Here is a 27215-nt window from a genome sequence, read left to right as displayed (position 1 = left end):
AGGAGGTTCCGTATTTGTCTGTACCTCGAGAGTTGTTTCATACTAGAATTTGTAACTTATCATCAACTACAGAAATTTTTTTTAAAGTGTGGTTGAAGAGATAATGGTTGTCAGCTGCTATAAAGATGTGTTTATCATTTGGAAAGGACTAATTAACATGTACTATAGGGAAACTTCTTTAAACAAAGCCGTTTTCTGAAAGGAAAACACTGAAGGGGAGGAAATAAAACGGAACATTTTATAATACCTTATAAAAGCTCAGCGTGGCTATCCTACTGGAATAATGTAATTAAAGAGAATTAAGTGAGTTGGATAAATAACTTTTTAAAACTAGCCCCTTGAATAGAAAATTAAGTAGTATAGTTTTTAAACCCCAATTCTGTCTGCATGTACATTTTAATTAACCTAACATTATTGAATGACAAGCTGAGTTGGCAGCTACATCCAGAGTTCATGCCATGTGAGACCTACCTTAAAGGATGAACAAAGCTAGGTGCAGAGGCCTCAAATGCCCTGCTAAGAAATAGCTGATGACCATGGGGAACTGTTATACATTTTAAGCAGGAAACAGAAGGATCTAATAGGAACTTTAGTTTCTCTCTTGTCAAATTGAAACACACAGAAAGCAAGGACTTGATCTGTGTTTTTTTTTTTTTTTTTTGTATAACACCAATGTCAATTCTAGCCTGTCAAGGCAAATTCAATAATTAATAGCTGTTGATGAGCCAGTCATTCTAGAATTGATTTTTTTAATAAACAGGCTAATAAATGAGAATTGACATAAATTTAGGGATTTCTCTTTTCAGAGCAAGTGTTAAGGTGATTTTCATAGTCTTCTGTATTCCCTGTGCATCCAATAGGTGTGATGGTAGATGATTTGGCTTTAGCATAGAGAATGTGGCAGCTGATTAACAAAAAAATTCCAGTGCATCTATCTTAATGAGAGAACTTGAGTTGTCTAAAGAAATAGAGAGGTCAGAGGAGGCCTAGTGGGAAAAAAGAACAATGAGCCTGGTTAGAACTGACAAAAATTCACCCTAATGATTTGACTGGCTAATGATGACTGGGCAAGTTCCCTGAGTCCACTGACCCAGATGTTCTAATTTGTAAATGCAAAGTGACTTATTTATCAGCCTCCTGGGGAAATCTTCGGAGCTGCGAACCTGCTATGTTCAGTAATCTTGTTGGCCCCAGCCCCAGCCTGTTCTCAGATGAAATTTTAGAAACTGGCCACTGGAACTTTTTGGGTAAGGGCTCTGGAGGTGGCCAAGTTACCAGCAGTGGGGGAATGAGGTTTACCTGGCCCCAGTAATCAGCACTTGATTTGAAACAATCAGTGAGGTGCCTCTTCTTTCCTAGGTTGCAGTTGATTGCGGTTGGTTCAGGCTGAGTTGTTTGGGAAATACAGGTTTTGCCCAGCGTGAGTCAGCACTGCCCTGGGTAAACTCCCTGCTCTGTTGCAATCTTGCTTACCAAAGATACATCCCCAGGCGGCACCATTCACTTCACATGAAAGCCGCTGCTCTTGGTTCCTGAGATGATCTCATCTGAACATGGCTCCAGCGACCTCAGCCACAGGAACTAGAGACAGCTTGCTTTCTGTTGTGGCAATGTTTTGAAACTGGCAAAATCAGGTAACCTCAGACTGTTTTCTTAAGTTTCAATTAGCTAGATGAAGCTGCATTAGAAACTGGGAAAATCCTGTCTTCAGAAGTGAGTCAGGTTTTTGTTTTTGTTTTTTTTTTTTTTGAGACGGAGTTTTACTCTTGTTGCCCAAGCTGGAGTGCAATAATGTGATCTTGGCTCACCGCAACCTCCACCTCCCGGGTTCAAGTGATTCTCCTGCCTCAGCCTCCCAAGTAGTTGGGATTATAGATGTACGCCACCACGCCCGGCTAATTTTGTATTTTTAGTAGAGACAGGGTTTTGCCGTGTTGGTCAGGCTGGTTTAGAACTCCCAAGCTCAGGTGATCCACCCTCCTCAGCCTCCAAAGTGCTGGAATTATAGGCGTGAGCCACTGCGCCCGGCCAGAAGTTTTCTTTCATTTGGGTTCTGGATGTGGAGTTAGGTCCAGTTAAACCACTGATAATATAAATCTTAGAAAAGTAAAACGTTAGGTTTACAGCTTTATCCATCATTTGCTCTTGTATTTTGTTTTTTTGTGTGTGTCTTGCGAGAAACATCACTTGAACCCGGGAGGCAGAGGTTGCAGTCAGCCGAGATTGTGCCATTGCACTTTAGTCAAACTAAGCCATTGTTAAAGGAAAAGAAGTGAAGGTATTTGGTTGCCTTCCTAATAACTAAATATTGAGTTGTGAAGAACACTGTCTTACCAGTGAGTTTATTCCCATATTCCTTTCTGAATTAATAGGAAGAACCTCCCTCATCTCTAATTCTACTAGGCTACTACTCTATCTCCCTCCTGCTTTTCATCTCCAAACTTTTGAGTCCTTCACCTAATCAGACTATGATATCTCTAGGTAGTCGTCACCCTCCAAATTACATTTCTGCTCCTTATAATTCCAAGAAATTGCCCACGTTCTCTTTCACCTCAGACCTTAGCACATATAAGCCTTCTTTTACACACCTTCCCCAAGCTTAATCTGGCCAACTGGTTTCAGCCTAGAAGTCACCTCTTCCACGAAGCCTCTTCTTACTTACCAGGGTTGAGTACTCAGGAGAACCTGGTATTTACTCCAGTCATAGTATGTATTGAGAATCAGGGTTGGCTTTGTTAGAATTGTATCGATGGTACGTTGCACATAGTAGGTTCTCAGTAAGGGTAGAATGAGCAAGAGCCTGCACTGTACTTTCTCAACTCTGATCCTCTTATCAACTCTTTTTTTTTTTTCTTCCTGAGACAGAGGAGTCTTGCTCTGTCGCCCAGGCTGCAGTGCAGTGGTGCGATCTTAGCTCACTGCAACCTCTGCCTCCCTGGTTCAAGCGACTCTCCTGCCTTAGCCTCCCGAGTAGCTGGGACTACAGGCACGTGCCACCACGCCCAGCTAATTTTGTATTTTTAGTACAGACAGGGTTTCACCATGTTGGCCAGAATGGTCTCGATCTCTTGACCTCGTGATCCACCTGCCTTGGCCTCCCAAAGTGCTGGGATTACAGGCGTGAGCCACCACGCCCGGCTTTGTTCATTCTTTTTATGCTCATATCTTTAAATGTGCTAAACCCTGTTGATTTTATTGGAGTACTGCTTGATGTGTGGCTTTTCTTCATTCCCACTGACATTGCCTTAATTTACCAGAGGTCAAAACTAGACATTTAAAGTCAGACTGGGTGTAGTGGCTCACACCTGTAATCCCAGCACTTTGGGAGGCCGAGTTGGGCAGATCACCTGAGGTCAGGAGTTTGAGACCAGCCTGGCTAACATGGTGAAACCCCATCTCTACTAAAAACAAAAAATTAGCTGGGCATGGTGGCACATGCCTGTAATCCCAGTTACTCAGGATGCTGAAGCAGGAGAATCACTTGAACACAGGAGGTGGAGGTTGCAGTGAGCGAGGATCACACTACTGCACTCCAGCCTGAGCAGCAGTGAGACTCCATATAAAAAAAAAGAGAGTTTGAGACCATCCTGGCCAACATGGTGAAACCCCGTCTCTATTAAAAAAAAAAAAAAAGCGCGCCACGCATGGTAGCCAGTCCCCGTGGTACCAGCTACCCAGGAGGCTGAGAAAAGAGAATTCCTTGCACCCAGGAGGCGGAGGTTTCAGTGAGCGGAGATTGTGCCACTGAACTCCAGCCTAGGCACAGAAGGAGACTCCATCCCAAAAATCAATCAGCCTAAGGGCTTAAAATTTTGTGTGTGAATACTTTTAGGCACCATCAGAGAGAGAGCCTGTACTCTTCAAAGATTACAGATACCACCATTTTCTGACATCTTACACACTGAAGGCTTAGTGTTTTACCTGCATTGCCTCTAGGAATTTGAGTTTGTAACTCCTAGTTCAGACCCTTATCAAATGGCCACTCCTCCATAAGTCTTTCCTTGCTCCTATCTTCTCCATATTGTTGCCCATGTTATCTTTTTAAAGTCAACATCTAATCTTTTCATTTAAGGTGCCATTTGTTCCCTGTTTTCCACTTAGCTTGACTTCTAAAAGCTTTCACAGTTGGATTCTTTCCTACACGTTGCTGTTAACCATCTTATCTTCCTCTCCCCTGGCCATTTCTCTCCTCTCCAGCTTCACTGAACTTCTCATTTTAACATTCCGTGGATATACCATGTCTTTTAGGACTCTGCCTTTTCCCAATGGACTCTCCCTTCTCTAACTGGCAAGATACTCATCCCTCAGGACACTTAATTCATATATGCATCTTCTCTGACCTCTCTGTCTTTTCTGACAGGCAGCACTGTCTGTCTCTTCCACTAGACTGTTGATGGAAGTTCCTTGACTGAACTTGGTGTCGCTGTACTAGAGCTTGGCACCATCAGAGAGAGTGGCTGACGTGGATCTCCAGAGTCAAACCGTTATTCTTTGCAATATTAGAAAATCCATAAGCTTTTTTGTTAGATGGCATGGTTTTTCATTCTTATTTGATGAACATGAGCCCATGGCTGCTTATTTTGTATGCGTTACCTGCAACCATCAAGTAATCATTCAAAGTTAATTTGAAGATTTAAAGGGTTTGCTGAGATCTAGTCCCGCAATATCTCAACATTTTTATGGTGTTTTACAAAATTATTTCCCTCATAGGGTTTTATTTGTGTTGGGTAGGCTTTATTTATTATCCCTATTTTACCAGTGATTATAAAGCTAGTCTGATACCAAAGCATATATACATTCAGGTAAGACTCAGAGAGAAAACATGGTTCTTACACTGCATTAAGCAACTGGTTTGTCTCTTAATATAGTAGTTAAATATACTCTATCAGGTTCCACAGAAATGGTGCCTTTGCTCGATAGGCAAGTGCTAACGGTCTTGCCTTTTACAAGGCCACTTTATCATCAAGGTAGGAGGAGGAGGTACTCTGAACCTGCCTGACCTATGAGAAGGCCCTGGTTGTGGTTAGAAACCTTGATTGAAATTAATGGTGTGCCCACTCCAACCTCTCAAGTTTTTCAATTATACTTCAAATATCTGGAAGTTGTGAAAATCTGCTGCTCTGGTGGAGTGTCAAACCAGGCTGGTGAGTGAAAGCAGTCATCCCAAAATGGAGTAACCTGAGTGTTAAGAGCAGAAAACCTTTTATAGTTATAGTAAGTAATTAACTTTTTAGATCACTTCACAACTTTTGGAGTGCTAAAATGCCATATTTGGGACTATGAGAAATTCCATTATAAAAAGATGAACCATTAGAGCCAGGAAATAATCTCTGTTAGATATTGGCATATGGTGTTCAATTTTGGGTCTCTCATACTTGAGAGGATAATTAAAATGATTAAAAGGTTGAAAAATAGGTCTTATCATTATAAGTTTTAAAAAGGGGGGAAAGATTTTAGCCTAGAGAAGGAAAAGCTAAGGGATAACTTCATTTTCATCTTCAAATACAAGAATAGTTTTTGCCAGGGGGATTTTTATTAATTATTCTTCATGAACTTCAAAGATTTAAGAGGAAATGGTCTTAAATTGAAGGAGGAGCAATTTTGATGAATACAAGAAAGAGTTTTTTGATCATCAAAGTGGGGAAATGTTTGAATGATTGCCCAAGAGAGTGTTGAATTTCTGACTCAGTTGTCTATTGTGTGACAAATTACCCGAAGACTTTTGGTGGCATAACATGACAACCATTTTATTGCCTATGATTTTGTGGGTTAGTAATTCAGGAAAGGAGGACATATTTTTTTGCCCCATATGATGCTGATTGAGCTGGAGGATCCAAGATGGCTGCACATGTCTGTACATTTGGAGCTAGCTGGTGGCTGGGATATCTTGGTTCTCTGTGAGTTCTCTTTCTTGGTCTGTCATCACTCATAAATCTATATCGAATGGCCGAGCGTGGTGGCTCATGCCTGTAATATCAGCACTTTGGGAGGCTGAGGTGAGTGGATCACCTGAGGTCGGGAGTTCCAGACCAGCCTGACCAACATGGTGAAACCCCGTCTCTACTAAAAATACAAAAATTAGCTGGGCGTGGTGGTGGGCACCTATAATCCCACCTACTTGGGAGGCCGAGGCAGGAGATTTGCTTGAACACAGCAGGCGGAGGTTGCAGTGAGCCAAGATTGTGCCATTGCACTCCAACCTGGGTGACAGAGCAAGACCGTCTCAAAAAAAAAAAAAAAAAAAATTATAGCTCAAGCTCCTTTTACATGGTGGCTGGGCCATAATGGAAGCTGTAGGATCTCTTAAGACCTAGGCCTGGCAGTCATACATCATCACTTTTGCCCCATTCTTTTTGTCAGAGTAAGTCACAATTATAGTCCAGATACAAGAGGAGGGGACATTGACTTCACCTCTAAAGGATAGAGGGTAAAAATCACATTGCAAAAGGACATGCAGTGTGGTTGGGATTATTACTACCAACTTTATTTTATTTTATTTTATTTTTTATTTATTTTAATGTTTTGAAACAGAGTCTCGCTCTGTCACCCAGGCTGGAGTGCAGTGGCGTGATCTCGGCTCACTGCAACCTTTGCCTCCCGGGTTCAAGTGATTCTCTTGCCTCAGCCTCCTGAGTAGCTGGGATTACAGTTGCTTGCCACCACGCCCGGCTAATTTTTGTATTTTTAGTTGATACGGGGTTTCACCACGTTGGTCAGGCTGGTCTCGAACTCCTGACCTCATGATCTGCCTGCCTTGGCCTCCCAAAGTGCTGGGATTACAGGCGTGAGCCACTGCACCCAGCCTACCACCAATTTTAGATACAATTTACCACACTGACCTTAGAGATTTTTCATGAGAGAATAATCAATATATGTTTATTTAAATGGGTAGTTTGGGCATATGATTTACAAAATTGGCTGCATATAGAGTCATCTGGGAACTTTTTACAAGCATAAGCTCCTAGGTACCAGACCAGTGACTCAGTATCTCCTGGGGGTGTTGTGTTGGCACATAAGAGACACTGTGTCCTTTCTTTCAGGTAACTATCAGTAAAATGAGTATGGTGGGGGGGACAGATAGGTATAATATGTAAGGCAAGATGATACGTACATTGAGATCGATCTCATCTCTCCTGCTTCTAGGACTTGATTGAATCCTCTATCTAGCATGCTCTTCCTTCCAGTCTGCCTAGTGTAAATTATATTTCATTAAATCAGCCCATCATCAGAACAGTGTTTCTTGATGCCTCTCATTTTTTTCTCATGTTTTCTGGCATTTTTCCTTCATTACTTTTTTTTAGTTCATAATTCAATATTTATATGATTGTTTGATGTATAATAGACAAAAACACATCTGCTTTGCTTTCGAGTATCTAACATAGTGTCTGCCTCATAAAAGGCACTCAGTAAGTACTTGTTGAATGAATAAGTGGTTGATTGAATGCATGAATGAATGAAGTGATATGTGAATTTAGTTTTAAAGGTGATTGGAATTTTGGACAGGTGGAGCAAATGAATGAGAAATTTATTGTTCTGAAGTGGAAACTGTGGATCATATTGCTCATGTAATTTCAGAAAACTGGAGAAACTGGTTTGGGAAAATGGAAGAGTTGGTTTATATCTGGTATGCTAAATTTGCGGTGTGGAAATTTAGCAGGCATTTAGAAATGAAGCACTGATCTGAAGGGTGAGATTGATTCCAGATATTCACTTTTGGGAGTTACCTGACTGGAGAATGTGAAGTCTGTTCCTTTCACAAATACCTGGTAAGCTCCTACTGTGTGCCAGACAGCTATGTTATAGGGAAGGTGAACTGCAGTCTGAGAAGGAGCCAGTCTTGTGAAAAGAGCTAGGGAGAATGTTTCAGCTTAGAAAAGGAACCCAAGTTTGTAGGCCCTGGGGCAATAAATAATTTATAATTTTTGAGGAATTGAAGGAAGGTGACCGAAGGACAGAGCGAGGTGAGTGAAGTGGGAGAGCTGCATGAGGTAAAGTGGGAGAGGCAGGCAGAGCCCACATCACATGGGGACTTTGTGGGCTAGATAGTGAGTCTAGCCTTCACTCAAAAGTGTGGTGGGGCTGGGCATGGTCGCTCACACCTGTAATCCTAGCACTTTGGGAGGCTGAGGTAGGGGATCACCTGAGGTCAGGAGTTCAAGACCAGCCTGGCCAATGTGGTGAAACCCCATCTCTACTAAAAATACAAAAAATTTTAGCCAGGCATGGTGGCTTATGCCTGTAATCCCTGCTACTCGGGAGGCTGAGGCAGGAGAATTGTTGGAACCGGGGAGGTGGATGTTGCAGTGAGCTGAGGTTGCACCACTGTACTCCAGCCTGGGTAACAAGAGTGAAAACTCTGTCTCAATAAAAAGGGTGGTGGGACACCATTGAAGGCTTAAAACAGAAAGTGACAAGCAGAGATTCTTTTTCTAAATAAAAGGTTACCCTGGTTACTGTGTAGAGAATAGAGAGTCACAAAGAAGGGACCAGTAAGGAAGTGTTTGTCTCCCTTCTTGAGAAGGATCATGGCAGATAGGGCAGGGTATGGCAGTGGACATAGAACGGGATAGTTGCAGGATGCATTTAAAAAGTAGAACCAGGCTGGGCGTGGTGGCTCATGCCTGTAATCCCAGCACTTTGGGAGGCTGAAGTAGGCAGATCACCTGAGGGTCAGCAGTTCGAGACCAGCCTGACCAACATGGAGAAATCCCGTCTCTACTAAAAATACAAAATTAGCCAGGCGTGGTGGTGCATGCCTGTAATCCCAGCTACTCAGGAGGCTGAGGCAGGAGAATCATTTGAACCCAGGAGGCGGAGGTTGTGGTGAGCCGAGATCATGCCACTGCATTCCAGCCTGGGCAACAGAGCAAAACTTTGTCTCAAAAAAAAAAAAAAAGTGGAAGTAAAATTCACTAGAGAAGGAAAGGAAGAAGGAAGAATAAGGAGTACAGAACACTAGGGCCTATGTATGGGGCAAAAGGAGGAACCAGGGAAGGAAAATAAGGGAGCAAGAGTGGTCATTGATGTCAAAGGTAAGTCAGGCTACTGCGCTTGCAGTGGGAGCCAATGTGGGAGAAGGAGTCTGTAAGGGGAATTCAAGTGTATCCAGAGTAAGTGTGTTGCCTGATGTGTGTCAAGTCAATACCCAAGACCTGGGGGCGGGGTTTAATTGTAGGGCTGCAGAATGAGGAGATGAGAGGGAACTGCAAATCTATCCTCCTGAGGAGTTTGGAGCTAGGGTATTTAAGGATTTTGGAGTGGGCTGGAATGTGGAGATTGTTGGGTGGTCAGAGAGAGAAAGGTGAAGTAATGGGACCCGGAGATGAAAAAACTGTATTATGCTGATTTTGTTTCTCTCTGAGGGTCTTCAAACTGGTTGGCATCAGCTGTTTTACCAGAATTTGGGATCTGAAAAATATCTCAAGCAATTCTTAAAAAAAAAAGCCTTATGCTTCTAATGTCAGAGATACTATCTTTAGAAACAATAGGGATGCAAATGGTCAGTGTCTAGTGCTGTGTGACTTTCGGTTGCAAGGAAATGTGTCAAAGTCCAGCCTGATTAATGTTTTTTTTTTTTGTTGTTTTTGTTTTTTTGAGATGGAGTTTTGCTCTTGTGGCCCAGGCTGGAGGGCAATGGCATGATCTTGGCTCACTGCAACCTCTGCCTCCCAGGTTCAAGTGATTCTCCTGCCTCAGCCTCCTACGTAGCTGGACTACAGGTGTGTGTCACCACACCTGGCTAATTTTGTATTTTTGGTAGAGAAGGGTTTTCACCGTTTTGGCCAGGCTGGTCTTGAACTCCTGACCTCAGGTGATCCGCCCACCTCGGCCTCCCAAAGTGCTGGCATTACAGGTGAGCCATCTTACCTGGCCTAATGTTTAATTAAAGTTATATTTCTGTCCATAGTTCTTGGTAACCCTCTGAGGACAGCTTCATAAGGAAGAATTTGGGTAGGTTTTGGGTGTACGGGGCTGCAGGGAGTCATGAAGGTTGAGGACGTAGGAAAGAGTCACACATTTATCCATCAGAAGATCATTGGTGACCATTGGCCGGGTGCCGTGGCTCACGCCTGTAATCCCAGCACTTTGGGAGGCCGAGGCGAGTGGATTACGAGGTCAGGAGATCGAGACCATCCTGGCTAACACGGTGAAACCCCGTCTCTACTAAAAATACAAAAAATTGGCCAGGCGTGCTGGCGGGCACCCGCAGTCCCAGCTACTCAGGAGGCTGAGGCAGGAGAATGGCGTGAACCCGGGAGGCGGAGCTTGCAGTGAGCCGAGATCGCACCACTGCACTCCAGCCTGGGCAACAGAGCAAGACTCCGTCTCAAAAAAGAAAAGAAAAAAGCCGTTGGGTCCGTATTTACTAAGCACCTACTCTAAGCCTGTCACTGTGCTAGTGTTAAGGATTTGTGTGAATGACCTCATTTAGGTACTTCATTTTACAGATGAGAAAAATGACGCTTAGGGAATTAATCACCTTAACAGGTCACACAGAAAGAAGACTATGAGTTCTGTCTGACCCAGGCCCCATGCTCCTAAACCTTGCATGACACTGCTCTTTGGAAAGTCCTATCAGGACATCAGCTAGAGAGGAGTGAAAGGTTTTTAGAGCCCAGTGATGGCTTAGCCCCAGCTGTATGAATTTGTTAGCAACCCAGTTAAATAAAGTCTTCTGATTTTTCTATAATAATCTGGCAGTTTAGGAATGGAGAGGTGGGGGAGGGGAAGGGAGGAGAGGGGAAGAAAAGGATAGAGTAAGAGTTCAGTAAATTAGAAAGGGGATTATTTTGTTGTTCATAAGTGTAATGATTGGATTTTCATGCACATGTATGAGATGTGCCTCCCTCAAGCCTTGTTACTACAAAGTCAGTGCATTACCCATCTGATGTGGGAAAAATAGAAAGAGGCCTCAGCTTGTGGGAATGCTGGAATGCAATGGCTTGTGTTGTTAAGCAAAATTGTGTTTTACAGTAAATATTTATTGTGGTTCTTTTGATGCAAGTTATATTGGGAAATGGAGGAAAATGCAAAAATGGATAAGATGGTATATTTGACCTCTACACGGTTAGAGAGGAAGGTAAAATGCTTCATTATAGTGCTTGATTGAAGGGTATGAGAGGGGTGGAAGGTGGAGAAATATGGGAAAGTGTTATACAAGTTAGCTTGTAGAGTGAGGGTGGCATTAGGTAGGGCTGGCCAGGGTGATGCCATTCTAGCTTCTCAGGATGACCCCTCAGGATTTTGGTCACTGTGTCGTCAGTCTAGTCTTGGGTCATAAAATGTATTTTGTGGAGAACCTGGAAATAATTAGTCTTGAAGACAGGATTGTATTCAGACTTGAGAGATTGAGCTCAGAATGGAACGCCAAATTATTATTTTAGAATGAAGGATTCCTTTTCCGTTAACAGGATTCTGGAATTTGTTAGGATAATTGCTTTTCAATATCAAGAGATCTGGCAATCAAATTTAATAATATCAAGCTTGCTTGGTGAGCATGGATTTATAACATAGCATGGTTTGTGGGGGAGAATACAGTTACAAAAAAGATTATTGTTTCCCATAATGCCTGGTATTGTATTAAGTACTTTGCATACAGTAGGGCATTTTATTGTCCCAGTGATCCTCCTGCAAAGTAGGTACAATTATCTTCAATTTACAAATGAGGAAACCAAGCTGTCTTCAAGCTGATAAGATGCTGAACTGAGATTTGAATCAAGTCCCTCCGCCTCTAAGAGCCCATACCCCTAGCTGCTACTATATGCTGTACCCATCTAAGCTTCATGAAATAACCTTGTTCCACTGCAGAGAAGATGTTGTGTCACCTACCGCTAGTATTTCTCAGCCTTGGGCAGTTCTGGAGTCAAAATGCCTCTCCCTGTTTTTTCTAGATTTTTCCAGATTTCTTTGCTAATCAGTCTTAGATGTGGTCACATTCTTTGTTTAAATACCTGTATATTAATATAGTCATCCAAGCCTTTTTGTCCTCTTCTTGCTTTTGGTTTGGAAGATACTCTGTCTCTTTGGAGGAACTTTACATATCTGTGCACATTGATTTTGTGTTGATTTTATTATCTTAATTTTATGGGTTAAGTTTTTGAGTTTCCTCTGGCTCCTATTCCATCAGCTCCTCCCTGTCCCCTTCCTCTTCCACTAGACTTAAATTCAGATACTACTGCCAATTTCTGAATACTGAGTCTGGCTCCAGTCCACGTATCCAATTTAGACATGGCTCTCTGGATCACTAGCTATTTCCAGTTACTCACTGCTCCTGTATATCCTTGATTTCCTACTTGAGTACCCTTGTTTCTGTTGTGCTTTTGGCTTGGAATGTCATTCTTCCCATGAAGGCTCCTTAGTCTGATCCCTCACTGGAAGTAATCACTTCTTCCTGAGTCTTATAGCAGAGAATTCTCTTTTACGTCTCCTTTGTGGCACATTACACTTTCTGCCATCTATTATAGTTGTTTGTGTACATACCTATCTCCTACTAGACCATGGCCTCACTGAGCAGATCTGTCTGGTTGGCCTTTGTCTTTCCCCTAGTGTCTAGTTCAGTTCCCTGCACATAGTGGGCATTCAATATCTATTGGATGAATGAATGAATAACTGAACAGAATTTCAGATTTTTAAGTTTCTGCTCATTGTTTATTATAGATTCCCTCCCTTTTTTGCTTTTCTTCCTTTCACATTTCCTTTTATTTCTTTTCTATTAACCTGTGTTTTCCCGTGCACTGACTCACTGAACTTCTCTTTACCACTCCCTTTTTTTACCCAGATTTTGCCTCATTCTCTCCCCATTAGCAGTCACTGTGTGGGTGTGCCACATGCTGCTGGTCAGATTTTCTCCATCCTTTTGTGGCTCGAGTTCCTCCATAAATCAGATGAGCAGCGTAGGAATTGACTGGTGATTACATTAAGATCTTAATAAAAGACCATGTATAAAGAACAGTACTTAAAATTTGTCAGTATATTGCTTTCAAGAGGGAAATTTTCCAATGCATGTTTCAAGTGAAAGGAAAAGGGAAAAGAATCTTTGGGTACTGGGGAGGTAGATCAGGGCATTTTATTCACAGTGTGGGATGTGGGATGTCAGAGGCATCTTATTTGACCAAAGAAATAATGCAGGAAACCACAGAAACTTCTGCTAACCATTAATATTGAATCCTCAAATTTTTCTACAGCTGGAGAAAACATTAGAGATGAGTGTAGTTCAACCTTCCAATTTTCCAGATGAGAAAACGGACCCAAAGAGGCTAAATGACTTGTCCATTAAGCTGGGGTATTTGTTGCCCAGTGTTTACTTCTAGAACTGAATGTGGCCTGGGAAACCACCAAATCTTTGAAAGTAGTGGAAAGTTACACTTGAAGTGGAGGCTTTAGGTGTCTAAAATTGAAGGCTTTTGCAATGCTGAAAAGTAGACTTTGTCCAGTTGGTAGCAGGTTGGATTTGAGGCAGTGTTCACCAAAGGGCTGTTTAACTGTCTCAGTCACTCCCTTCTGGGAATCTGTTCCTTCTGCATTTGAAAAGGGGCCAACGTTTAATTATTAAAACATTTTCAATTTTTCTTGCTCTTTTTCCCAGCCCTCATATTCGAAGTTTTGTTTCAGGCCTAATTTCCTTATCTCAGCACTATTTGTGTTAAGTTTTTATTGCTTAAGTCAGATGTCAGTACGAAGCGTGAGAAATCCAGTGTCTTAGACACTCATGATTGGTTTTTGGTGCTTGTTAGGTGAATCTTTTACCTGACTCATATAATAATGTACTTTATTGTCACTGAAATACTGTCTAGTGAACCAGTTGGCAGCAGATATGAAAGGTTACCTACTTGTTGAAGGTCTAGGGTGCAGCAGTGGAAAGAGATCAGATAGCCCAAAACAGGAAGTCAAATGCAAACAGGATGTGTTTGTCTACTGTAACTCATGTGCCTGTGTTTTGAAACTTGGTGCTGTTAGAAAGTCAAGACTTCTAATACTTGAGCTTGGCTGGAGAAGTCTCCATTTTGGGTTTGAAAAGAAGCTGGCCGGGCGCGGTGGCTCAAGCTTGTAATCCCAGCACTTTGGGAGGCCGAGGTGGGCGGATCACAAGGTCAGAAGATCGAGACCATCCTGGCTAACACGCTGAAACCCCGTCTCTACTAAAAATACAAAAAAAAAAAAATTAGCCGGGCGTGGTGGCGGACGCCTGTAGTCCCAGCTACTTGGGAGGCTGAGGCAGGAGAATGGCGTGAACCCGGGAGGCGGAGCTTGCAGTGAGCCGAGATTGCGCCACTGCACTCCAGCCTGGGGGACAGAGCAAGACTCCGTCTCAAAAAAAAAAAAAAAAAAAAAAGAAAAGAAAAGAAGCTAACATAACTAGTCCTTTACAGCCCTTGCCTTTATCCTTATGCACGTCTTTCTTGTAGGGACCATTCTTTCTTCCTGGGCATGGTTGTTTATCCTAGTTTATACCGTACTGCATCCATATGGTTTATAAAATGAAGCCACTGAATTGACTACTGATGTTACTTTTGGTAGATATGGGATTCAGTCTGTGTTTGGCTATTTTTTTAAATAACAATGGGAAATTTTAGCCTATAATTCACCATCCTTTTATTTTTTATTTATTTTTTATTGTTTTGAGATGGAGTTTCACTCATGTTGCCCAGGCTGGAGTGCAATGGCACCATCTCGGCTCACCACAACCTCTACCTCCCAGGTTCAAGCGATTCTCCTGCCTCAACCTCCAGAGTAGTTGGGATTATAGGCATGCGCCATCACACCTGGCAAAGTTTGTATTTTTGTTAGAGACTACTACTTTTCTCCATGTTGGTCAGGCTGGTCTCGACCTCCTGACTTCAGGTGATCTGCCCGCCTCAGCCTCCCAAAGTGCTGGGATTACAGGCATGAGCCATTGTGCCTGGCCTCCATCCTTTTATTTTAATTAAAAAAATGTTTTTTTGTAGAGCCTGGGGAGTGGCTCATGCCTGTAATCCCAACAGTTTGGGAAGCTGAGGTGGGAGGATCGCTTGAGCCCTGGAGTTTGAGACCAGTCTGGGCAATATGGTGAGACCCCTGTTTCTACAAAAATAAAAATAGCTGAGTATGGTGGCATGTGCATGTAATCCCAACTATTCAGGAGGTTGAAGTGGGTGGATCACCTGAGCCCAGGAGGTCAAGGCAGCAGTGAGCCAAGAGTGCCTCACTACAGTCCAGCCTTGATACCAGAGTGAGGCCTTGCTGTGTTGCCCAGGCTGTGAGCTGGTCTCAAACTCCTGGCCTCAAGTGATTCTCCTCTCTTGGCCTCCCACAGTACTGGGATTACAGGTGTGAGTTACCACACCTGGCCACCACCTTCTATTTTTTAATTTTAATATTTTGAGACTGGGTCTCCCTCTCACCCAGGCTGGAGTGCAGTGGCTGGAGTGCAGTGGTACAATCACAGTTCACTGCAGCCTTGATCTCCCAGGCTCAAGTGATCCTCCCACCTCAGCCACCCAGTAGCTGGGATTACAGGTGTGAGCCACTACAACAGGCTCATTTTTTTTTTTTTTTTTTGAGATGGAGTCTGACTCTGTCACCTAGGCTGGAGTGCAATGGCGTGATCTCAGCTCTCTGCAACCTCCGCCTCCATGGCTCAAGCAATTCTCCTGCCTCAGCCTCCTGAGTAGCTGAGATTACAGGTGCCCACCACCATGCCTGGCTAATTTTTGTATTTTTAGTAGAGCCTTTGCCATGTTGGCGAGGCTGGTCTCGAATTCCTGACCTCAGGTGATCAGTCCACCTGGCCTCCCAAAGTGCTGGGATTACAGGCGTGAGCTACCACACCTGGCCCATTCTTTTAAATAACAGTCTGCTTTTGTTGGTTTCCAGAATTTTTAGCCTAACTTTTGAGTGTTTTCTGAGCGTGGTGGTTTACAAATGACTACCGGGTGTTTGTGAACTTTTTTTAGTCTTTGAATTCAAACTTTCTTTGAGTACTGGAGGCTGCATTTAGTGCTAGCTGCTGAATTGCTTCACCCCTTGGCAAGTCTCTGGAGAAGAGATTAAGTAAGTAATTTGCTTGCGGTCACTCAGCTGATAAACAATCTCAGCAGCCCCTATTTTCTGAACCCACCTCCCATTTCCCATTGCTTCCTACTGTGAAATCTGCTCTATTACATTCATTAGAGGACTGGATTGGTTACAGGATAACCATCTGCTCGAGTCATCTCGGGATCTTTGTGGATTATCACAACCACTTGAACCAGGTCCATTCTGCTGGCCTCATACTATAATATGGGATAGGTAAAGGTTTTGATAATGTGTTTGTGTGTGTGTGTGTGTGTGTGTGTGTGTGTGTGTGTGTGCATTCTGTACCCTTGCCATATTGCAAAGAAAATCATCTGTCCTTCCACTTCGTAATTCCAGGAGCAAATGGGTAAAGTAGCAGCACATCTCAGTGTGGATGGTCTAGTGACTATGTGAAAGCAGTGAGAACAGTACGCCTTTCTGCTATCAGCACAGGTGTCTTTTTTCTTGACTCTATCAAAAGGTGGGAATATGAGGCATTTTGCACTTTGTTGTGAGATAGAGGCAAATAGTAAAACTTGAAGATCAGGCTGAACACAGGTGTTCTTGGCAAGGAGAGAATATGGTGAAAATACAAAGGTTTTTGTGACACCAAGAGAACTAGAAATCTCTATTCATTTCTGCTGCTTGGCGTAGATACTGGGTAGATCACATCCTCCTGGCAGGAGCAGAAAACATTTCAGAAAGTCAGCATAATTTTCAGATTGAGATCAAACATCAAACCAAGCTAAAGGTCTGTGGGAGGAAGGGGGTGCTTAGTCTGAATTCATCCTGGATTTATCACCAAATCCTATCTGACTTCAGTGCAGTGCAAGCAATTACAGTGCATCAGGTGGAGGCCAGAGGCATACGTTCATTCTTTGAATTTGGCAGAGAAGGGTTGAGGAGCTAAGGGAGAAATTCTAAACTGGCTGGACTGCACGGTTGTGGGGAGTAACAAACTCATTAGCAATGGGATGGAATTGGGAAGAGATTTAACAGCCTTGGGCTGCAAGGGGGATAAACCACTCTGACCACTTCTGAGAAGTTTTTCAAGGGATTATATAATTAAGAACTGGTGGAAGAACTGTAGTCATTTAATTCTTAGAAGAGTGGTTCAAAAACTAAACTGAACCTGATTAGAGGTATTGGCATACCTAAATTTTTATTTTTTTAAATTTATTTATTCCTAAATTTTTATTTTTAAATTAATTAATTAATTAATTTATTTTTTGAGATGGAGTCTCGCTCTGTCGCCCAGGCTGAAGTGCAGTGGCGTGATCTCGGCTCACTGCAAGCTCTGCCTCCTTGGTTCACACCATTCTCCTGTCTCAGCCTCCCGAGTAGCTGGGACTACAGGCGCACACCGCCACTCCTGGCTAATTTTTTGTATTTTTAGTAGAGACGGGGTTTCTCCGTGTGAGCCAGGATGGTCTTGATCTCCTGACCTCGTGATCCGCCCACCTCGGCCTCCCAAAGTGCTGGGATTACAGGCATGAGCCACCGCGCCCGGCCCCTAAGTTTTTAAAAAGCAGATAGATAGAGGAATAGAACTGATAAACGTCTTTTTAAAGAACCTTAATGGGCTGAGTGCAGTGGTTCACGCCTATAATCCCAGCACTGTGGAAGGCCAAGGCGAATGGATTGCTTGAGGTCAGGAGTTCGAGGCCAGCCTGGCCAATGTGGTGAAACCCTGTCTCTACTAAAAATACAAAAATTAGCCGGGCATGGTGGTGGGCACCTGTAATCCCAGCTACTTGGGAGGCTGAGGCATGAGAATCGCTTGAGCCTGGGAGGCAGAGGCTGCGGTGAGCCAAGATCATGCCACTGCATTCCAGCCTGGATGACAGAGCGAGACTCTGTCTTAAAAAAAAAAAAAAAAAAAAAAAAGCTGGGCATGGTGGCTTGTGCCTGTAGTCTCAGCTACCCAGAAGGCTGAGGTTGGAGGATCACTTGAGCCCAGGAGGCAGAAGTTGCAGTGAGTGAGACCATGCCACTGCACTCCAGTCTGGGCGACAGACGGAGACCCTGTCTCAAAACTAAGTAAAATAAAAAAGTTAAGAACCTTAATGGGCCTTTCTGTGTTAAAACAACAACAAAAATAACCTTAAAAAAGTACTTTAATTATTTACAGCCAATTTCTGTTGAACATCCATTATTTGCTGGGCTCTGGGTTAAATGCTTTGACATGCATTATTTTAATCCTTTCAATTATCTTTTCAATGTAGCAGGTTTTAATTAAAGGAGTTAAATAACACCAGAATTCATTCTATACCATGGTACATTTGGCTGCAGTAATTTTTGTGCAGTCCACTTTGGAAAGGTAAATTGCATAATTTTGAGCCTAGACAGAATTCCTGTCCTGAAGTGCCTTCTTTTCCCAGTGCATTGGAGTGCCAGAAACCCCTTCACCTAGTCCCTGCCTTCATTTTAAAAAAAAATCCTGGTTACCCATTAGTCAGTCATTGTGATAATATCTTGTGAAAGCAGCTTCTTCAGTAGAAGGTCCAGAAGAGCTTATCTGGTAAATCCTGTTTCCTGCACCAGAGTAGTAGGGGGATCAGAGTCTCTTTATTCTTGATGAGCTTTGTCATCAGTTTCGATGGAAGAAGGATCCTGCTGTAATTAAACTGCAGGTCCATTTATTCTGTTTTCAGCGTTGTTAGAAGACTTTACTCTGCTTTGTTTCCTGATTGACTCACCCTTTGGGGCAGAATGCCTGGGTTGAAATGCAAGCGTAGGTTTCTCTGCTGCAGTGTTCAATCTGTCATCTCTCCTAAACTCCACACTAAGAAGCAGCCATTTAATTGGTCAGACCCCGGGGGTGATATTTTGGCACAGCTCCATTGGTTAGAATTACTTTTCCCTGAACTTGGTAGCAGATGCTGAGGTCCCTCTGCAGATATTTGTCATAGAATAGTTGAAACCAGGGAGTTTCTGAGAACATTTATAACTTGTGATTATTACGTATGTCTTTCAGTTGTTAACAGTTACCCCTTAAGAAACAGAGCTCACTTATTGCTAGTGGGAAGTGAAATCTCTCTTCTTTCCCCCTTATTCATATTATTATTTTAACAGTTTATGCTCCAAGACCCTCTGCTCTCTGGTTTCCTGTATCATTTTGTTATGTTTCTCCTTCCACCTTGTTTGGGCTGTGGAAGTCGGGAACAACAGGCAAAGGTACACCCAGACCTGGGTGTGTCTGGTAGAGGTCGGTTTCTTTGATTTCTAGCGTGTCTTTATTTTACATCTGCATTTGTTGTTTTCATGTTTATTTACATTTGCAGTTCCCATTGCAGCACCATTCCAATCCAAAACAACAGTGAAGGCATTGAAGCCTTCTGTGTCCTTTTAGGATGAGATGGAAGTGACCATCTTATTCCTCTTCCAGGCTCTCCTTTTCTGGTTTTGTCCTTCTGTAATAACAATTTAAACCATTTTTCTTTTCTTTTGTTTTTCAAGTAATCTTAGCAGACAAAGAATTCTCTTCGGTCTTTCGTTCAAGGTATTGCTGTGGTTGTGTGTGTTTAAAATCCTTAATTTACTGATCATCCTGGAATCATAATTGTGCAGTTTCTGTCTCTTTTTTTTTCTTTTTTTTGTGAGACAGAGTCTCACTCTGTCAGCCAGGATAGAGTGCAGTGTGCAATCTTGGCTCACCGCAACCTCTGCCTCCCGGGTTCAAGCGATACTCCTGCCTCAGCCTGCCGAGTAGCTGGGACTATGGGCATATACCACCACGCCCAGCTAATTTTTTGTATTTGTAGTACAGACGGGATTTTGCCATGTTGGCAAGGCTGGTCTCAAACTCCTGACCTCAGGTGATCTGCTGGCCTCGGCCTCCCAAAGTGCTGCGATTACAGGCATAAGCCACCGTGCCTCGCCAATTGTGCAATTTTAAGCATGAATTTCTGTCCTATTTTTTTTTAAAAGCACTCTATTGCTGTTATCATTAGTTAATAATTCAACAAATATGTGTTGATTATCTGGCATTAAGGCTGAGAATAAAGCTGTGAAATAGACTTACTCTTGTTTCCTGCTTCACTTTCCACACCCTAAATATGGAAGAAAAATACTTTAAAAAGAATTATACAGGCCGGGCACGGTGGCTCACGCCTGTAATCCTAGAACTTTGGGAGGCTGAGGCGGGCGGATCACTTGAGGTCAGGAGTTCAAGACCAGCCTGGCCAACATAGTAAAACCCCATCTCTACTAAAAATACAAAAAATTAGCTAGGCATGGTGGCACGTACCTGTAATCCCAGCTACTCAGGAGGCTGAAGCATGAGAATTGCTTGAACTTGGGAGGTGGAGGTTGCAGTGAGCTGAGATCATGCTACTGCACTCCAGCCTGGGCACAGAGTGAGACTCTGTCTCAAAAAAAAAAAAGAATTATACAAATTGTTAGCCAGTTGATTAGATACAGTGTTGCTAGAATGCTCTTTCCCCCAGAATGTAATCATCATGAGATTCAAGGACCTTGCCTGTTGTTGTTCCTCTTACGTTCCCCAGAGGTATAGTAGATTCATGCTAAATAGTCTGATAAATCAATTCTAGTTATAAGGAAGTGTATAAGATTCTATGAGGCCAGGCATGGTGGCTCACGCCTGTAATTCCAACCCTCTGGGAGGCTGAGGTGGGAGGATCACTTGAGCCTGGGAGACTGAGGCTGCAGTGAGCTGTGATCGCACCACTGTACTCCAGCCTGGGTGACAGAGTGAGACCCTGTTTCCAAAAAAAAAGATGTTATGAGAGCACAGACAGGATCAGGAAAGGTTTCCCTGAGGAAATAAATGATATGTAAGGGAGATGAGGTGGCAACAGTGCTCCAGGCTGAGAGAATAGCTGAATAGCTTGAGGGAGGGAGATTCCTAAAGCCAAAATAACCTTGGTGTTTGAAGAACTGAAAGAATAGGATAGAGTAAGGAGTAAGGCCCTGAGCACTAAGGATTTGCTTTCATTATTATTGACTAGTTACCCAGTGACAACACTTATTTTATTTTTTTTGAGATGGAGTCTCGCTCTATCTCCCAGGCTGGAGTGCAGTGGCGCAATGTCGAGTCACTGCAACCTCCACCTCCCAGATAAGCGATTCTCCTGCCTCAGCCTCCGTGTAGCTGGGATTACAGGCACCTGTCACCATGCCTGGCTAATTTTTGTATTTTTAGTAGAGACGAGGTTTCATTGTGATTACAGGCGTGAGCCCACTGCGCCCGGCTGACAACACTTATTAAAAGGAAGATAGGCCAGGTGCGCTGGCTTATTGCCTGTAATACCAGCACTTTGGGAGGCCCAGGTAGGAGGATTGCTTGAGGCTAGGGGTTCAAAGGCCAGTCTGGGTAACATAGACCCTGTCTCTACAAAAAAAATAAAAATAAAAAATTAGCTGGGCAAGGTGGTGGGTACTTGCAGTCCTAGCTACTCAGGATGCTGAGGTGGGACGATTGCTCAAGGCTGCAGTTTGCTATGATGGTGCCAATGCACTCCAGGCAGGGTGACAGAGACTTGTCTCAATAAATGAATCAATGAAATAGAGCATTAGTTGCAGTTGAGACAATTAAGTCAGAAAAATCTCCTCAACTGGAGCAAAGGTAAGAAGAAAAACTGAAATACACCTTAAATATCAATTAAAGGCTTTATCTTTAGAAGGTTGGGGGTTTATATCACTGGTACCCTGAACTTGTAGAAACTAGAAATGCAGATGACTTATGGGATGTATAAATTAAAGTTCTGTAGTCCCAGGAATGGTTTTTCTATGTATTATACTTTTTACAAGGTGCTTAAGGTACTTTTTATTGAATCCTACAAAAATCAGACCATTTTAATTCTGATTTTTGTAAGATTATTGTGTTAAATAAGACAACAGATGCAAACATAACAACTAACTTGGCACATTTTAGGTGTTTTGTGATGTTTTTACTTTGTTATCTTCTGAGAAAGGACTTCAGGAACCCCAAGTTCTGAATAACTCCCCCAATTTTCCCCTTGTCTGCCATCTGAAATAATAGCACAGAAGATTATGTCATGTCTAAAGCTTCGATCCTTTATATTAAAGTATAACTTGGGGACTGGAGGAGAGAAGAGGCTTTAGTCGTGTCTTTGATGTTACTGACATCTCTGTGTGAATGGAGGCTCTGGAAGCTGGTTTGGAGAGAGGCAAACATTTAATCCTCATGAGCCCATGCCTTATTATAATGATGGCTATTTACTGAATGTCTAACACTGCCCTCTGCTCTTGATGTAAGATTGAAAAGTCCAGTGAAGATATGATCCCCCTTTAAACTGAGCACCACCTCTATGTCCAGCCTGTGAGGTGTACCAAATTTATTCCTGTTACTCTGAAGCTCCTAGTGGCAACTTACTCAAGCTCATTCATTTATTCAGTGTTAGAGCCAGGATTTAAGGTCAGGTCTGACTGATTTTAAAGCCAAAGTAAAACATACTTGGGAACAGCTTTTTTTTTCCCCCACCTTCCTCTCCAGCTGTTCTGTCTTCTTAAACTTTAGCCCTAAAATAAAATTCGTACCTAGGAAATATGCATTTATCCGTTACCCATATCCAAAGGACTGCCTTGGAGGATAGAAAATGTCTATTAGTATTAAAAGCTTTGGAAATGTTTTCCTCCCCTGAGTTCTGGCCTGTGAAATATTCCTCGTTTATGTCCAGCCCATGCACCACTTCAGCAGGGCTCTTTATCCTAATTCAGGTCTTGGGTTCTAAAGTTCTACCATATACATGTCTTCTCTGTGACTTAGGTATTCTGAATTCTTTTTTCTTTTCTTTCTTTTTTTTTTTTTTTTTTGAGATGGAGTCTCGTTCTGTCACCAGGCTGGAGTGCAGTGATGTGATCTCAGCTCACTGCAACCTCCGCCTCCTGGGTTCAAGCAATTATCCTGCCTGAGCCTCCTGAGTAGCTTGGGAGTACAGGTGCATGCCACTATGCCCAGCTAATTTTTTGTATTTTTAGTAGAGATGGGGTTTCACCATGTTGGCCAGGCTGGTCTCGAACTCCTGGCCTCAGGTGATCCGCCTGCCTTGGCCTCCCAAAGTGCTGGGATTACAGGTGTGAGCCACTGCGCCCGGCCACTGAATTATTTATTCTAAAATAAATATCTCAGAAATAGTATCACAGAGAACATGCTTCATTTTCCCACCCCCAGCACATGAGACCAGTTAGTAGTATGGTTTACTCAGCAGGCTGCTTACTTACAAATGCAACAGTTGTCCTATTTTATGCTCATTGTGTTGTCACCAGCATTTTAAATCTTTACAAGTCAGGGTGGGTACCCCAGGCAGGTTTGCTGGAAAATTCCAGTAAACAGTTTCAAAGGAGTTCAAGTTGCTTGCCAGACTAACTTATTTTTAAAAGTAAGCAGCCTTCCAAGTTAAGAGATGATTTTAAATTTCAGGTGAGTTCTCAGGACATTGTGATTTTTTAATTATGTTGTTGGTATAAATCAGCTGTGTCAGGGCCTGTCCCACCAAGGAAGGGCCTTGGGTGGTAAGAAACCCAAGCTTTGGGTGACCAGAGAGAGGAGAGAGACCTTGGGCTTTCCAGCCAGTAGTGCCTATGAAACATGTAGGTCATTGGCATTTTATTTTATTTATTTTATTTTTTTGAGATGGAGTCTCGCTCTGTCGCCCAGGCTGGAGTGCAGTGGTGCGATCTTGGCTCACTGCAACCTCTGCCTCCTGGGTTCAAGCGATACTTCTCCCTTAGCCTCCTGAGTAGCTGGGACTACAGGCGTGTGCCACCACACCACTGATTTTTGTGTTTTTAGTAGAGACGGGGTTTCACCATGTTGTCTAGGCTGGTCTTGAACTCCTGACCTCAATTGATCCACCTGCCTTGGCCTCCCAGAGTGCTGGGATTGTAGGAGTGAGCCACCATGCCCAGCCGTCATTTTAGAATTATAATTTTTAGCTGCATGCAGTAAAAAAAATCCTTTCTCAGCCTTCAGGTCTCATCTCAAGTATCACCCACATGAGGAGTCCTCCCCCATTTACACATACCAGCTCAGTGTGAAGAACCGAAAGGTCACTACCTTTCGGTTTTTCACACACCAGCCCACTATGGCTTGAAGTTAATGAGTGAGAAAAGTAGCACGGCATGAATTGGAGAAGTGGTCAGGGTCTTTAACCACGTAAGAAGTGATTATTTTTATTCTAAAATGCAATAGGAGTCCATTAAAGAACCTTTTTTTTGAAGAGTTTTTAAACATTTTTATGTACAAAGAGTTAACATGATTTCTTTCATTGGGTGGATGCCTTGGATAATCCATCCAAGAAAGATCACTTCTAGGAACAAGCAACATTAAAGAGCTTTAAGTGTATGTGTTGAGGGGAGGAGGGCAGTGGGTGATGCCTTGTGGAGAAGTAGTTGGATAGAGGCAAGAATTAAAGCTAGGAAACCCGTTAGAGGCTGTTCTTTTACCCAAGAAGCCATTCTAGACTCTGGAAATTCAGTAGAGCACAAAGTGCCTGCCCTCATGGGGTTTCTATTCTAGTTAGGGAAAGCAGTTAATAAGTAAGCAAATAATATCAGCTAATACCAAATGTTATGGTGAAATTAGAAAATGACATTAAAAGGCTGGGCGTGGTAGCTCACACCTGTAATCCCAGAGCTTTGGGAGGCTGAGGCAGGAGGATCCTTAGAGCCCAGGAGTTCGAGATTACAGTGAGCTATGATCAAGCCACTACACTCCAGCTTGGAGAGAGACCCTATGTCTCTCTCTCTCTCACACACACACACACATACACACACACACACACACACACACACAAAACAAAAAAAACAAAAAACGACATTAAAGCTGATGTTTGGATGACAAGAAGGAGCTAAGCATAGGAAGTTCTAGGGAGACCAATCCAGGCAGAAGGAACAAACAACAAATCTAAAGGGCCTAAGGAAGGAAATGTGATTAATACATGAAAGATGATGTTTTAGCCCACCAGCAGGGGCAGGGGAGATGAAAGTAGGAATTTATGCATCTTTGATTTAAGAAAAGTATTTTTTATTTTTTTTTTTACTTTTTTTTTTTTTGAGAGAGAGTCTCGCTGTGTCACCCAGGCTGGAGTGCAGTGGCATGATCTCAGCTCACTGCAACCTCTGCCTTCCAGGTTCAAGTGACTCTCCTACCTCAGCCTCCCAAGTAGCTGGGACTACAGGTGCCTGCCACCATGCCTGGCTAATTTTTTATATTTTTAGTAGAGGCGGGGTTTCACCATGTTGGCCAGGATGGTCTTGAACTCCCGACCTCAAGTGATCTGCCCGCCTTGTCCTCCCAAAGTGCTGGGATTACAGGCGTGAGCCACCGCACCTGGCCAAGAAAGGTATTTAAAGCAACCTGAGGTGTGGTTGGAGAGGGAGGCCCAAGACAGCCTGGACACTCACAACATTTAAGAACAGAGGGAGGGGTAAGAAGCAGCAAAAAGGCTTTGAGGTAGGAGGAAAGCCATGGGTGCAGAGTGCTAGAAGCTAAGAGATGTTTAGAGCGGGAGAGTCACTTGTGTCCAGCATTGCTGAGAGATTAAGATGAGGATTGAGAAGTGTCAATTAGATCTGGCCACTTGGAATTCCTTGGTGACCTTGAAGAGGTTAGGAATGGTGGTTGGCTCAAGCTAGATTGGAGAAGGTTTAAGAGTGAATTAGAGGTTAAGAAAGTGGAGTCGGCCAGGCGCGGTGGCTCACGTTTGTAATCCCAGCACTTTGGGAGGCCGAGGTGGGCAGATCACCTGTGGTCGGGAGTTTGAGACCAGTCTGACCAACATGGAGAAACCCTGTCTCTAGTAAAAATACAAAATTAGCTGGGCATGGAGGTGTATGCCTGTAATCCCAGATACTCGGGAGGCTGAGGCAGGAGAATTGCTTGAACCCAGGAGGCAGAGGTTGCAGTGAGCTGAGATCGTGCCATTGCACTCCAGCCTGGGCAACAAGAGTGAAACTCTGCTTCAAAAAAAAAAAGAAAGTGGAGTCAAATATTTGGAGAAATTTGATTTAGAGGAGATCACAGAAAAAGAGCTTTACTGGGGAGGGGGAGAATGTGGGGTCAAAATGGGGTTTTTAAATTTTTTGGTTATTTTTTACAAATTACAAATATTTGACTAGGTGCTTTAAAAAAAATCTGTCATTGGCCGGGCACGGCGGCTCACGCCTATAAGCCCAGCACTTTGGGAGGCTGAGGTGGGCGGATCATGAGGTCAGGAGATCAAGACCATCCTGCCCAACATGGGGAAACCCCGTCTCTACTAAAAATACAAAAATTAGCTGGGTGTGGTGGCGCGTGCCTGTAATCCCAGCTACTCGGGAGGCTGAGGCACGAGAATCGCTTGAACCCAACAGGTGGAGGTTGCAGTGAGCCGAGATTGCGCCACTGCACTCCAGCCTGGCGACAGAGCGAGACTGCGTTTCAAAGAAAAGAAAAGAAAAAAATTTGTCATATAGGCTGGGTGCAGGGGCCCAAGTCTGTAATCCCAGCACTTTGGGAGGCTGAGGCGGGCAGATTGCTTGAGCCCAGGAGTTCAAGATCAGCCTGGGCAACTTGAAGAAACCCCATCTAGACAAAAAAATACAAAAAATTAGGTGTGGTGGTGCGCGCCTGTAGTCCCAGCTATTCGGCATGCTGTGGCAGGAGGATCAGGTAAGCCTGGGAGGTCCAGGTTACAGTGAGCCATGGTCACATCACTGCACTCCAGCCTGAGCAACAGAGTGAGAGACCCTGTCTCAAAACACTCATATAAACTTTTAATTCAAATGTAACTAGAGAAGTATATAAATTATAAGTGTACAGTTCAATGAATTTTTACAAAGTCAACATATCTACATAATCAGCATTCAGATTAAGATACAGAATGTTACCAGAAGCCCCTTGGGCTGCCTTCCATCTGTAATCCTACCTCACAGGATGACCACTATCCTGATTTTGAACACCATAGTTTGCCTGTTTTTGAATTTTATGTAAAACGAATCATTTCCCATATATTTATTTGTGCCTCCTGCTTTTGCTCAACATAAGATTCATCTGTACTATTGCATGTATCAGTTGTTTTTTCTCATTGTTCTGTGAACATATCATAATTCTACCATTGATGGACACTTCAGTTGTTTCCAGCTTGAGGTTATTACAGTAGGGCTTCCATGGATATTCCTGTATACTGTTTGGGTGAATGTATTTCTGTTGGGTATAT

At 43.2% G+C, this 27215-nt stretch overlaps 1 protein-coding gene and 1 non-coding gene across 4 annotated transcripts in view; both read left to right on the top strand.

Annotated features, from left to right (window-relative positions):
• The window catches only part of RFFL (ring finger and FYVE like domain containing E3 ubiquitin protein ligase), a 76067-nt gene that overhangs the window by 23618 nt on the left and 25234 nt on the right, over nt 1-27215 (top strand). The window lies entirely within an intron of this gene.
• LOC129470864 (small nucleolar RNA U13) lies at nt 10785-10891 on the top strand. Its single transcript, XR_008653384.1, has one exon. It is a non-coding gene; the product is annotated as a small nucleolar RNA U13 (small nucleolar RNA).

Source organism: Symphalangus syndactylus, chromosome 20 (genome assembly GCF_028878055.3).
Source record: "Symphalangus syndactylus isolate Jambi chromosome 20, NHGRI_mSymSyn1-v2.1_pri, whole genome shotgun sequence".
NCBI lineage: Eukaryota > Metazoa > Chordata > Mammalia > Primates > Hylobatidae > Symphalangus > Symphalangus syndactylus.
Note: the sequence above shows the minus strand (reverse complement) of the source record. Positions and strands in the feature narration are given on the sequence as shown.